Genomic DNA, 13,836 nt, shown 5'->3' with positions numbered 1-13,836 from the left:
ATAAGGAACTTATCAAAGTTGAACTATTAACATTCCTACATGGAAAACCAATAATTGTAACTGATGAAACTTTTCTCAGTATGAAAATAGTTGAACAGAATAGAAATATATATATATGTCTATGTATGAAGGTACATGAGCATATGAATACATATGTGAATGTGTATATATATATATGTTTACAGGTATACATAGATAGAGAGCACAGGACCAATTTAATAGGAAGGGATGATACTTAAAAGGTGAAATTAAGAAGCCAGAGAGGAATATAATGAGAGGAGATGGGGAGAGACAAAATGGGGTAAACTATCTCATATCGAAGAGGCAATGGAAAATGGTTATAATGGAGAGGAAGAATAGGAAGGCTAAAGGGAATGGGTCAACCTTATTCTCATTGAATTTGGCTTGGGGAGGGAATGAAATACACACTAAATAGGGTATCTCACCCTACAGGAGAGTAGGGGGGAAGGGGATGAGAGGGAGTATGATGGAAGTGAAGGCAGGCTGGGGGGAGGGAAGTTGAAACCACCCACTTTTGAAAGGGGATGGGATCAAAGTAGATAATAGAACAAGTGGGAGGTGGGATAGGAAGGAGGGAAATGTAGTCAGTGTTTTACAATATATCTACTACTTTAATGTTTTGCATTAGCTACACATGTACAACCTATACTGAACTGCTTATCTTCCCAGTAAGGGTGGGTGACAAGGGAGGAAGGGAATGAATCTGGAATTCAAAGTTTTAAAATCAAATGTTTAAAATGTGTATATATATATATACACTAATTAATACTATTTTACACATAATTGGGAAATCAGATATACAGGCACTAGGGCATAGAGATCTACCATGCCCTACTGGAAAAATAGAAAGGGGTATGGGAGAAGACATGAGAGAGAGCAGATTGGAGGAGGGGATATCCTGGTGGACTGTTATTTTGGGGCAGTGGGTAGGGGAAAAACGGGGAGAAAATTTGTAACTCAATATCTGGTGGAAATGAATGATGTAAATCAGAAGTTAATAAAGCATTTGAGAAATAAAAAAATAAAATACAAGAAACAAAAAAATAAAACTCTAATCAAAACAAAAAAAAATATTATTGTGAAGGAATGCTATTGTACTATAAGAAAGGACAAGTAGCATGCTTTCAGAAAAACCTGGAAAGACTTATATGAACTCATACAGAGTGCAGTGAGCCAGCTCTAATTTGTTAGTCAATCAATAAACATTTATTGAGTGCCTACTATGTGTCAGGCACTGTGCTAAATTCTAGAGACACCAAAAGAGTCAGAAGGCAAAAAGTACCCTCAAGGAGCTCACAGTCTGATGGGAGAGACAACAAGCAAAGAAATATGTGCAAAAGAGCTCTTTACAGTACAAATAGGAAATAATTAAGAGAGGAATTAACTAGAATTAAGAGGAATTGGGAAAGGCTGCCTGTAGAAAGTGGAATTTTAGTTGGAACTTGAAGGAAGCTAAGAAAGTGGGGGTGGGGTGGGTGAGAGGAGAGAACTTCTGGCATAAGAGAAAAAGCCCAGAGCTAGAGAGATGGAGTGTCTTGTTCAAAGAATAGCAAGGAGGCCACTGAATTGAAGGGAACATGGAAGAGGTAGTGTAAGGTGTAAGAAGACTAGAAAGGTGGGGTGAGGTGGGAGGTGGAACTAAATCATAAAGAGCTTTGAAGACTAGGACTTTGTACTTGATCCTGGAAATTGAATTTTTGTGTCTTTTAAAATGTGGTGCCCAGAACTGAACACAGTGTTGCAGATGTAGTCTGACAAGAGGAAATTATAGTAGAGCTATTATTACCCTTGGTCTGGGAACTATACCTCTCTTTTAGTGCAACCAAGAATAGCATTAGCTTTTTTTGGATTTCATGGCACATTGTTGAGATATTGAGTTAGGGAGCCAAGATGGCAGAGTAAAGGCAAGGACTTGCTTGAAATTTCTCCCCAAACCCTCCAAATATCTTTTAAAAATGACTCTAAACAAATTCTAGAGCAGCAGAACCCACAAAAAGACTGAGTAAAATGAATTTCCCACCCAAAAAAACTTGGAAGATCTTTAGAAAAGGTCTGCTGCATCAGGGTGAGAGAGGAGCACCTTCCAGTGCCCCCAGACCTTGCCAATGCAGACTGGGCTCCAGCAAACCAGAAGCAGGCTTAGGGTGACTGAATCACTGGCAGCAGTGGCAGTTTCCAGACCTTTCAGCCCACAGACTTCAAAGACACCTGAGAAAGTCAACAGGAAAGGTCTGTCATAACTGGGTAAGAGTGGAACACAGTCTAGTGCAAGCCATACCAACATAGCCCTAGTCACAACAAAGTAGTAGCAGGCCTTGGGAGTGACTGATTCAGCAGCAGCAGTAGCAATGGCTGCTTCAGGAACTCTCAGGTCACAGATGATCCAGGTCGAAGTCATGGGTGGCAGTCCCAGGGTGAGGAGGAGCACTAGCACAGCAGAGCTTGTGACCGCAGTGGAGGGGGGGACTCTCATCACAGTTCAGGGGCAGAAGAGTGCTTGTGGTTGCTCACAGACCAGAGGACAGGACAGGACAGTAGTAAACACTTCTCCTTAGATCATACCACCTTGGAAGAACTGAAAACTTACAGGTCCCTGAAAGAATCTCTGAAAACAGCTGCACAAAACCCTTGCACAAAACAGTGTGTCCTCCACACTGGAAGTAGAGTCCTACTTTTTTTTTAAGCAATCAGGGTTAAGTAACTTGCTCGAGGTTACATGGCCAGTTATTTCTGGGTGTGGTGCTGAGTTTCTGGGTGTGGTGCTGAGTGTCTGAGCCCAGGATTCGATCTCCAGGTCATCCCAACACTGGAGCCGGTGCTCTTACTCGCTGAGCCACCTGGCCGCCCCTAAGCAATTGGGGTTAAGTAATTTGCTCAAGGTTACATGGCCAGGTGTTTCTGGGTGGGTGCTAAGTGTCTGAGCCTGGGATTTGATCTCCAGGTCGTTCTGACACTGGAGCTGGTGCTCTTACTCACTGTGCTACCTGGCCGCCCCATGTAGAGTCCTACTTTAACAAAGAGTCAAAAGTCAAGAAACAGGCTAGGAAAATGAGCAAGCAACAGAAAAAACTCTGACTATAGAAAGTTACTATGATGACAAGGAAGATCAAAACATATACTCAAAAGGAGACAACAAAGTCAAAGCTCCTCCATCCAAAGTCTCCAAGAAAAATATGAATTGGTTTCAGACCATGGAAGAGCTCAAAAAGGATTTTAAAAATCAAGTAAGAGAGGTACAGGAAAAATTGGGAAGATAAATAAGAGTGATGCAATAAAATCATGAAAAATGAGTAAACAACTTGATAAAGGAGACACACACACACACAAAATACTGAAGAAAATAACACCTTAAAAAATAGGCTAATCCAAATGATAAAAGAAGTCCAAAAAGCCAATGAGGAGAAGAATGCCTTAAAAAGCAGAATTGGCTAAATGTAAAAGGATGTCCAAAAGTTCACTGAAGAAAATAATTCCTTAAAAATAAGAATGGAGCAAATGGAAACTAATGACTTATTGAGAAATCAAGAAATTATGAAACAAAACCAAAAGAATTAAAAAATAGAAGACCATATGAAATATCTCATTGGAAAAACAACTGACCTGAAAAATAGATTCAGGAGAGATAATTTTAAAATTATTGGATTACCTGAAGGCCATGATCAAAAATAGAGCCTAGACATCATCTTTCAAGAAATTACCAAGGAAAACTGCCCTAATATTCTAGAACCAGAGGGCAAAATAGAAATTGAAAGAATCCACTGATCACCTTCTGAAAGATATCCCAAAATGAAAACTCCTAGGAATATTATAGCCAAATTTCATAGTTGCCAGGTCAAGAAGAAAATATTGCAAGCAGCTAGAAAGAAACAATTCAAGTATTGTGGAAACACAATCAAGATAATACAATATTTAGCAGCTTCTACATTAAGGGATCAGAGGGCTTGGAATATGATATTCCAGAGGCCAAAGAAGCTAGGATTAAAACCAAGAATCACCTACCCAGCAAAACTGAGAGTAATCGATGAGGGGGGAAATGATGTTCAGTGGAGTAGAGGAATGCAACGCATGCTTGAGAAAAGACCAGAGCTAAATAGATATTTCAGGTGAGTGAGGAGGGAGAAAGGGAGAGAATTTGGAACTCAAAGTTTTAAAAACAAATGTTAAAAATTGTTTTTACATGTAACTGGGAAATAAGATACACAGACTATGGAGTATGGAAATCTATCTTACCCTACAGGAAAATAGAACCTTTTGGTTAGGGGTAGGGGGTGATAGAAGGGAGGGCAGAATGGGTAAAGGGTAATCAGAAGCAAAACACTTTTGAGTAGGGACAGAGTAAAAGAAGAGAGAGAGAATAGAATAAATGGAAGGAGGGGGCATAGGATGGAAGGTAATACAGTTAGCAATAGTAACTGTGGGGAAAAAAAATTTGAAGCAAGTTTCTCTGATTTCTCTAACATAAGGTCTCATTAAGTTAGAAGGACCTGAGTTCAAATGTGGCCTCAGACACTTAACACACACCAAAAAACTAGCCATATGACCTTGGGCAAGTTACTTAACCCCAACTGCCCTACCTTCCCCCTCCAAAAAAGCAAAAAAAAAAAAAACCAAAACCATGCATATCCTTTGACATAGCAATACCACTACTGGGTCTATATCCCAAAAGAGATAAAAAAACAAAAAGCAAAAGGACCTATATGTATAAAAAATATTCATAGGAGGTCTTCTCTGGGGGTAAAGAATTGGAAATTGAGGAGATGCACATCAATTGGGGAATTGCTAAATAAGTTGTGGTATGTAATTGTGATGGAGTACTATAAGAAATGTACTATAAGAAATGATGAGTAGGATGCTCTCAGAAAAACCTGGGAAGACTTACATGGTTTGATGCAAAGTGAAATGTAATGAGTACAAAGTAACAGCAATATTGTAGAATGATCAGTTGAGAATGACTTAGCTATTCTCAGCAATGCAACAATCCATGACAACTCTGAAGGGTTTAGGATGGAAAATGTTATCTGTTCCCAGAGAAAGAATTGAAGGTGTCTGAATACAGACTGAAGCAAACTGTTTTTTTTTCTCTTTATTTTTCTTGAGTTTTTTTTTGTCTGTGTTTTCTTTCACAACATGACTATTATGGAAATGTTTTTCATGACTACACATGTATAACCTATATCAAATTGCTTGGCTTCTCAAATGGGGGTGGGGAGCAAGAGAGGAAGGGAAAGAATCTGGAGCTCAAAGTTTTAAGAACTAATGTTAAAAATTGGTTTTACATGTAACTGGGAGGAAATAAAACACTAAATAAAATTTTTTTTAAAATATTGAGTTTGGAGTCTAATAAAAATCCCAAGATCTTTTTCATAAGAATTCATATCTATTTATGACCCTTCCCCTCCTCCCATGCTTTTGAATTTGTTTTTTGAACTCAAGTATGTAATTTTACATTCATTTTATTTAATGTAGTCCATTATTTTAACCTGTAAAACAATTTTTGTATTATCATTTTGTCACTCAAAATGCCAATTATTCCTCACAGTTCCATCTCGTCTACAAATTTGATAATAATGTTTTCTATGACTTATTCACATTACTTTTATTCATAGGAAGTTGAATAGATTAAGGTTGAGGACAGATCCTCAGGATACTTCTCTAGAGGCCTTCTTCTAAAGTGAAAATGATTAATTAGTGACCAGTATTTTGGTCCAGTCATTCAACCAATTCTGAGAGTCACAAACCATACTGTCATCCCACCCATATCTTTCCATCTTATCTACAAGCATAGTACAACAGACTTGGTCAAATATTTTGGTGAAATTTTAGTATACACTACCTATAGAATTCTCCTAATCAAGCCATTCTACCACAAAGGAAATAAAGTTAATCTATTGCCATCTGTTTTTGGTGATGTGATACTGCCTTTTCATGATCAGTGGTCCCCTTTTTAGGGACTCATATACTATCTCTTTAATTTTTTCATGAATTGAAGTAAAATTCAATGGTCTATAGTTCGTAAATTTCCCTCTTTTTCTTTTCTGAAAATGAGAGCAATGCTGGTCCTTCTTAAATTCTGTGACATTCCACCCAATTCTCAAGGTCTTTCACAGATCACTGACAGTGGCTCAGCTGCCATATCAGCTAATTATTTCAGGACCCTAGGATATAGCTCATCCTGGTCCAATGACTTGAACTCATCAAGGCCAGCTAGACACTTTCTTAATCTTCTCTTCGCTTATCTTGAGTTTGAATTTTACTTTTGTTCTCCAGAGACCATCCTACTTAGAAGAAAAAAAATAGGAGCAAAATGAAAGTTGAATATTTTAGGTTTCTCACTGACATTCATCAACATTATCATATCTACTCTGAGTATTTATCTTCTCCCTTCTTTGTTCTTCCTCTTATCACCAATGTAAATTGATTTTGAAAAGTTGCAGCATTTGTGGGGGGTTTTCAAATAACAAGCATTTTAAATTAACCTATTCCTTCTTTTAACTCTTTCCCCAAATTGAGAGATTACAAAACAACCAAAAAACCCCTCACCAGATATTTGGGGAAGCTAGGAGGAGCAGTGAATAGAAAATATTAGATTTGGAGTCAGGAAGACTAATCTTCCTGAGTTCAAATGATACCTCAGATACAACTAGTTAGTTGTGTGACCCTGAGCAAGTCATTTAACCCTGGTTCCCTCAGTTTCTTTATAAAATGAACTGGAGAAGGAAATGGCAAAGCACTTCAGTATCTTTTCCAAGAAAACCCCCAAAAGGGGTCACAAGGAGTTGGACATGACTGAAAAATGACTAAGCAACAAAGCACTACATATCTGCAGTCTGGTAGAACAAATTCCCACATTAACAATGTTCAAAAAGTATGTCTTTTTCTTCATCTTAAATTCATAACCTGTCTGTCAAGAGGTGAATGGTGTGTTCAATCTTTATTCATAAGGATTTGTGACTTGCTGATCAGAGCTCCAAAGTCTTCCAAAGTTGTTTTTCTCCAGAAATGTTATTATTATATAACACTATATTGTTCATATTCACTTTTCTCTGCATCATTTCATAAATGTCTTCCTAGTTTCCTCTGAAATTATTTTGCAATTTTGTATGATACAATAACATTCCATTATATTCAAATGCCACAATTTGTTTACCCATTCTCCGAGAACATCTTTTTAGATACCATGAAAATAGTGGCTAAAAATATTTTTGCCCATATAGATCTTTTTCTTCTTTCTTAAATTTCTTTGAGAGTTAAAGGCCTTGTAGTGGTCTGTTATCTCTGGAACATGGACTTTCTTTCAAGAAAGTCTAATCTCTTATCTCTGTGATACTAAGTAGCCATGCAGGTGGACACCACCAATGAGCTTTCCATAATGACAAGATGGAAGGAGGGGTTATTTCTAGTCTTATATTCCAAATTTCTAGCCAATCATATAGTTCCCCACGTCTATGATGCTTCTGACTTTGTAACTAATTGTATTATTTTCCCCATCTATGATGTTGCCTTCTAGTTTTTGGATGTTCCTCCTTTTGTCCATAAAAATTATGTCAGCCCTCATTCAAGGTCTTTTGGCTTGCTGAGAAGCTAAAGACTCCTTTTATTGGTGACTGCTAGATTTACCAATAAATTGAATGAGCTCAGAACTTTGTTGCCTTGGTTTGCCCTAATTTCAATCATGGCACTAGGCTTATTATAGTACCTAGAACATAGGGGATGCTTAATAAATGTTTATTGATCCATATATTTTATTTTTTGTTATTTTCCCTTTAAAAATGAGCTCATAGAGGCGGCCAGGTAGCACAACAAGTAAGAGCACCGGCTCCAGTGTTGAGAAGACCTGGAGATTGAATCCCGGGCTCAGACACTTAGCACCCACCCAGAAACACCTGGCCGTGTAACCTTGAGCAAGTTACTTAACCCCAACTGCTTAGGGGCGGCCAGGTGGCTCAGCGAGTTCCACTGGTTCCAGTGTTGGGACGATCTGGAGATCGAATCCTGGTCTCAGACACTCAGCACCACACCCAGAAATAACTGGCCGTGTAACCTTGAGCAAGTTACTTAACCCTGATTGCTTAAAGAAAAAAAAAAATGAGCTCATAGTTTTACTTACTGTTTTTATGTTGTAGGTTTTTGTTTAAAATTTTATTATTTTTTTCTTTGATTTTCACAATTTCTATTTTGGATTTTAATTAGAGGTTTAAAATGTATTGGTTTTCTAATTTAGTTTTGTGCTCAGTTAATTGATTTGCTCATTTTCTCTTTTGTGGAGAAAGTGTTTAGAGATAAAAATTTCCCCTACAAACTCTTTTGTCTTATTCCATGAATTATGGTATGCTGTGTCAGTGTTGTAATTTTCTTTGATTAAATTATCTATTGTTTCTATGATTTGTTCTTTGGCTCACCAATTTCTTAGGATTAAATTTTAATCCTTTATTCAATGTCCTTTATTAAAAATAATATTTATAGCCTTGTGGTTATTAAAGGATATAGTTGATTTTTTTTCTCTATTTGTTTATAACATTTTAATACCCTTATACATAGTTCCCTACTTTAAAGATAAGGAAATATTTTAAATTATTTTTATTAACTTCATGAAACACTTCCCAATTACATGTAAAAAAATTTTAACAATTTTTTTTTATATTTTTGCTTTTTGGAGGGGGGAGGGTAAGGCAATGGGGGTTAAGCGATTTGCTCAAGGTCACATGGCTAGTTTTTTTGTGTGTGTGTGTCAAGTGTCTGAGGCCAGATCTGAACCCAGGTCCTCCTGACTCCAGGACTGGTGCTCTACTCACTATACTGCCCCAATTTTAACAATTTTTAAAAAAATTTTTGAGTTGGGGCGGGTAGGAGTCAGGAGGACCTGGGCTCGCATCTGGCCTCAGACACTTAATACAAAAACTAGCCATGTGACCCTGGGCAAGTCACTTAATTCCAGTTGCCCTCCAAAAAATAAAAAAATAAGAAAATAAAATAAATTAAAAAAAATTTTTTTTGAGTTTCAGATTCTCTCCCTCTCTCCTAAACCCTCTCTCCTCTTTGAGAAGGCAAACAATTTGATTTCATTTATGCATGTGAAGTGATGCAAAATGTATTTCCATATTAGCCATGTTGCAAAAGAAAACACAAAATGAAGAAAGGGAAAAAAGCGTGCTTCAAATCTGCAGTCAGAGTTCATCAGTTCTCTCTCTGGAGGTGGACAGCATTTTTCATCATGGAATTTTTGGAACTGTTCTGGATCATTGTCTTGATCAAAGTTAACTAAGTCTTTCACAGCTGATAATCATTATGGTATTGCTGTTAATATGCACAATGTTATCCTGGTTCTGCTCACATCACTTTGCATGGGTTCATATAAGTCTTCCCAGGTTTTTCTGAAACCATCCTGCTCATCATTTCTTATAGCACAATAGTATTCCTTCACAATCATAAAACAGGTGTTAAACATTTCCCAACTGATGAATATTCCCTTGATTTCCAATTCTTCACCAGCACAAAAAAAAGCTATTATAAATAAGTCCTTTTCTCTTCTCTTTTATCTCTTTGGGATACAAGCTAGATTAAAGGGTATGCACAATTTTAAAACCTTTTGGGAATAGTTCCAAATTGTTCTCCACAATGGTTGGATCAGTTCACAATTCCACCAAGAGTGCTTCAGTGTCCCAAATTTTCTACATTCCCTACAGCATTTATCATTTTCCTTTTGTGTCATGTTAGTCAATCTGATAGGTATGAGGTAGTATCTCCAAGTTGTTTTGATTTGCATTTCGCTAATCAATAGTGATTTGAAGCATTTTTTCATATTACTATAGATAGCTTTGATTTCTTCTTCTGGAAATTTCCCATTTATGTCTTTGACCATTTATTAACTGAGAGATGACTTGCATTCTTATAAATTTGACTCAGTTCCCTACATATTTGAGAAATGAGGCCTTTATCCGTAATCTTGCTGTAAAACATTTTACCCTAATTTCCTGTTTTCCTTCTAATTTTGGCTGCATTTGTTTTGTTTGTGCAAAAGCTTTTAAATTTCATGTAATCAAGATTATGCATTTTATTCCCATAATCCCCTCTATTTCTTGTTTAGACATTAGTTCTTCCCTTAAAGATAAGGAAATTGAAGCCCAAAGAGGTACAGTCAATTGTCCAAGGTCATACAAGTAGTAAGATCTAAGATTTACATATAGTTCTTTGACTCCAAATCCAGTGTTCTTTCCCCTGTATCAAACTATTTGCCTCCATTTTCTATATACATCTTCTTCAAATCTAAGTTAGTCTATTAGTTCCCTATACAGTGATATAGGTCCTCTTAGGCAGCTTCCCCTTTTCCTTATTGCAATAATTTCTGCTTGGATCTTTTAGATTTTACTTTTTAGAGTTTCTCATTTTCTTGGATAAAATTTCCATGTAAAGGAGCAGCTAGGTGGCACAGGAATAGAGCACCGGCCTTGGAGTCAGGAGGACCTGGGTTCAAATCTGGCCTCAGACACTTAATACAAAAACTACAGTAGCTGTGTAACCTTGGGCAAGTCACTTAACCCCAATTGTCCTCCCCCCAAAAAAAGGTAAAAAAATGTTTCCTTGTAAAATAATAAGACATGAGATCATCCCTTCTCTGAATGCCTTGAAATCTCCTCCCTAATCCTCTTTAATACAGTTCCTTCGCTGTGTTTATTATCTCAATTTGAACTGTATATTCCTCATTTGTACATAGTTGTCACATTGTCTCCCCCATTGGACTGTGAGCTCCTTTAGAGCAAGCAATGGACACTTTTGCATTTATTCTATCCTCTGTATTTAGCACTATGCCTGGCACATAGTAGATTCTTCTTTTTTTTTTTTTAAGCAATCAGGGTTAAGTAACTTGCTCAAGGTTACAGGGCCAGTTATTTCTGGGTGTGGTGCTGAGTATCTGAGCCCAGGATTCGATCTCCAGGTCATCCCAACACTGAAGCTGGTGCTCTTACTCGCTGAGCCACCTGGCCGCCCCTAAGCAATTGGGGTTAAGTAACTTGCTCAAGGTTACACGGCCAGGTATTTCTGGGTGGATGCTAAGTGTCTGAGCCCGGGATTCAATCTCCAGGTCATCCCGACACTGGAGCCACTGCTCTTACTCACTGTGCTACCTGGCCGCCCTTGCATAGTAGGTTCTTAATAAATGCTTATTGACTGATTGGTCTCCACAAATTTGAGGTGTCTATCAGATTATATCTTGCTTTCTTCTTTTTCTCTATCAACCAATCTCAACACTCCAGAAAAAAGAAGTTGGAGTCAGAAAATCTAGGTTCAGATACTAGTCCTGTCATTTACTAATTGTACAATCTTAAAGAAGTCATTTAATATCTCTGAGCCTCAGATTCCTCATACATAAAATAAGGACTGCAGTATTTGCATTGGGGCTGCTAAGTAGCACAGTGGATAGAAAACTTGGCTTGGAGTCAGGAAGACTCATCTTCCTGAATTCAAATTTGGCCTCAGACACTACTAGCTCTGTGACCCTAGGCAGGTCACTTAACACTGTCGACTTCGGTTCTTATTCTGTAACATGGGTTACAGAAGGAAATGGCAAACCACTCTAGCCTCTTTGCCAAGAAAACCCCAAATTTGGTCGCAAAGAGTTGGACATGACTGAAAAACTACTGAATACTATTTGCATTAGCCATCTCCCTGGGTTGTGGTGAAAAAAGTGAATTATAAAGTTTAGAGATCTATTTGTATAACCCAGGGGTGGGGAACCTTCTAAGGCCTTTTTACTGAGTCCAAGTCTTGATCTTAATATTTTTTTTAATTTATTAACTTCTGATTTACAGCATTCCTTCCTGCCAGATTTCGAGTTACAAATTTTCTTCCCGTTTTTCCCCTACCCATGGCCCCAAAAGAGCAGTTCCACACGATATCCCCTCCTCCAATCTACTCTCTCCCATATTTTCTCCCATACCCCTTTCGACTTTTCCAGTGGATCTCTATGCCTCAGTGCCTGTATATCTTATTTCCCAATTACATGTAAGATGGTATTAATAATAGTATATATATACATATATAATATATATTTGAATATTTGATTTTAAAACTTTCAGTTCCAGATTCATTCTCTTCCTTCCTTGTCACCCACCCTTACTGGGAAGATAAGCCTGAGTCCAAGTCTTACAGAACAAATCCTTTTATTAAGGGGATTTATTCTGTGAAATTTGGATTCAGTCAAAGGACCACACTTGAGGACCTAGAGGCCACATGTGGCCTTGAGGCTGCAGGTTCCCCACCTCTGATGTAACCTAATCTTGATAATATTACTGATAAAAAGAGTAATGAATGTGTCTCACAATTCAATAAGACTTTATAGCTGACAATACATTTTTTACACATTATCTCACTTTAATTCTCACAACAACCATATGGACTAAGTAATGGACATATTTTGATAATAAGGAAACTGATGCTCAGAAGGGCTAGAACCGGGGTGGCCAGGTGGCACGGTGAGTAAGAGCACCAGCCGCAGCATCAGGAGATCCAGGATCAGTTCCGGCTTCAGATACTTGGCACCCACACAAAATAACTGGCCATGCAACCTTGAGCAAGTTACTTAACCTCAATTGCCTTTAAAAAAAAGAAAAGAAGGGATAGAACCACAGAAACTCAAAGCTGGAAGACATCAGCAAGCACATCTCCAAATTGAGCAAGAATCTTTTCAAAAACACCCCCAACATATGGTAATCAAAATTCCATTCAAAGATATCCAGAAATGGAGAACTCACTACCTTATGAGGCAACATTTTCCACTTTGGGATAATTCTAGTTGTTAAAACTTTTTTTTTCTATATTAAGCTGAAATCTGCTTCCCTGTGTTTTCTCCCCACTGCTCTTCATTCTGCCCCCTAGGAAAAAGCAAAAGCCTAATCCCCCTTCTACCCCATAGCATTTCAAATACTTGAAGATGGAAATCAGGTCTCTTCCCGTAATTCCCCCCACAAATGTTCTCAAGGTTTAATATCCTACAAAATCACAGACCTACAAATGGGAACTCAGAGGCCCAATCTAGTCCAAGTCTGTATTTGATAGAGAATCTCTTCTACGATAGCTCAAACAAGGTGCCATCAAGCCTTTATTTGAACACCCCTAGTAGGAGTTAAGGTGGCAGAGTGAGAGGTCAGCAACTTCTGCTTCCTCAAAACCTCTTCCATAATGAGCATAGCAAGTGTGCCAAATTGAATTTTGAGAGGAAAAGCCAAGAAAATTCAAAGGAGTAATTTTTTTTAGCCCAGAGCAGCTTAGGAAGATAGATATAAAGGTTTGCAGATACTGCACAGAGCTGACCAGCACAATGTGGTAGAAGTGGCACCCAGCTGTGACAGTGGCAGAAGAGGAGCTGGGAGAACCTCAGTCTCAGGGGACTGAATACCAAGGCAGAAAGATCCCAGGGCACCCCTTTACTAGCACTAGGAATAGGTACAAGTGCAATCTAAAAGCTCTGTCATCCATTGCCCAGTTCCAGGCTGGAGAGGAGCAGTTGTGGTCACACAACACAAAACAAAAGCAGGGGTCCTACTTGTGTAAGGAGCTGAGTGCAGATCAGGAGGGCAGTGAACAGACCGACCTTTCTCCAGATCATACCACTTTGAAAGTGCCAAAAATTTACAGCCCCCCCAGACTGAATTGTAAAAGCAGCAGAACATGAAAGACTGAAACTAAGACCAATCATCCCTCTCACCCACAGAGGTAAGCAGAGCCCAGCACAACATAAATCCAAAGTCAAGAGGTAGGCTAGAAAAATAAGCAAACAACTAAAAAAGACCTAACCATAAAAACTGCTGTGGTAACAAG

The sequence above is a fragment of the Petaurus breviceps genome, unplaced genomic scaffold, assembly GCF_028583685.1.
Source record: "Petaurus breviceps papuanus isolate PSGF00001 unplaced genomic scaffold, PetGlider_PUasm1.0 90994, whole genome shotgun sequence".
NCBI classification, from domain to species: Eukaryota; Metazoa; Chordata; class Mammalia; order Diprotodontia; family Petauridae; genus Petaurus; species Petaurus breviceps.
Note: the sequence above shows the minus strand (reverse complement) of the source record.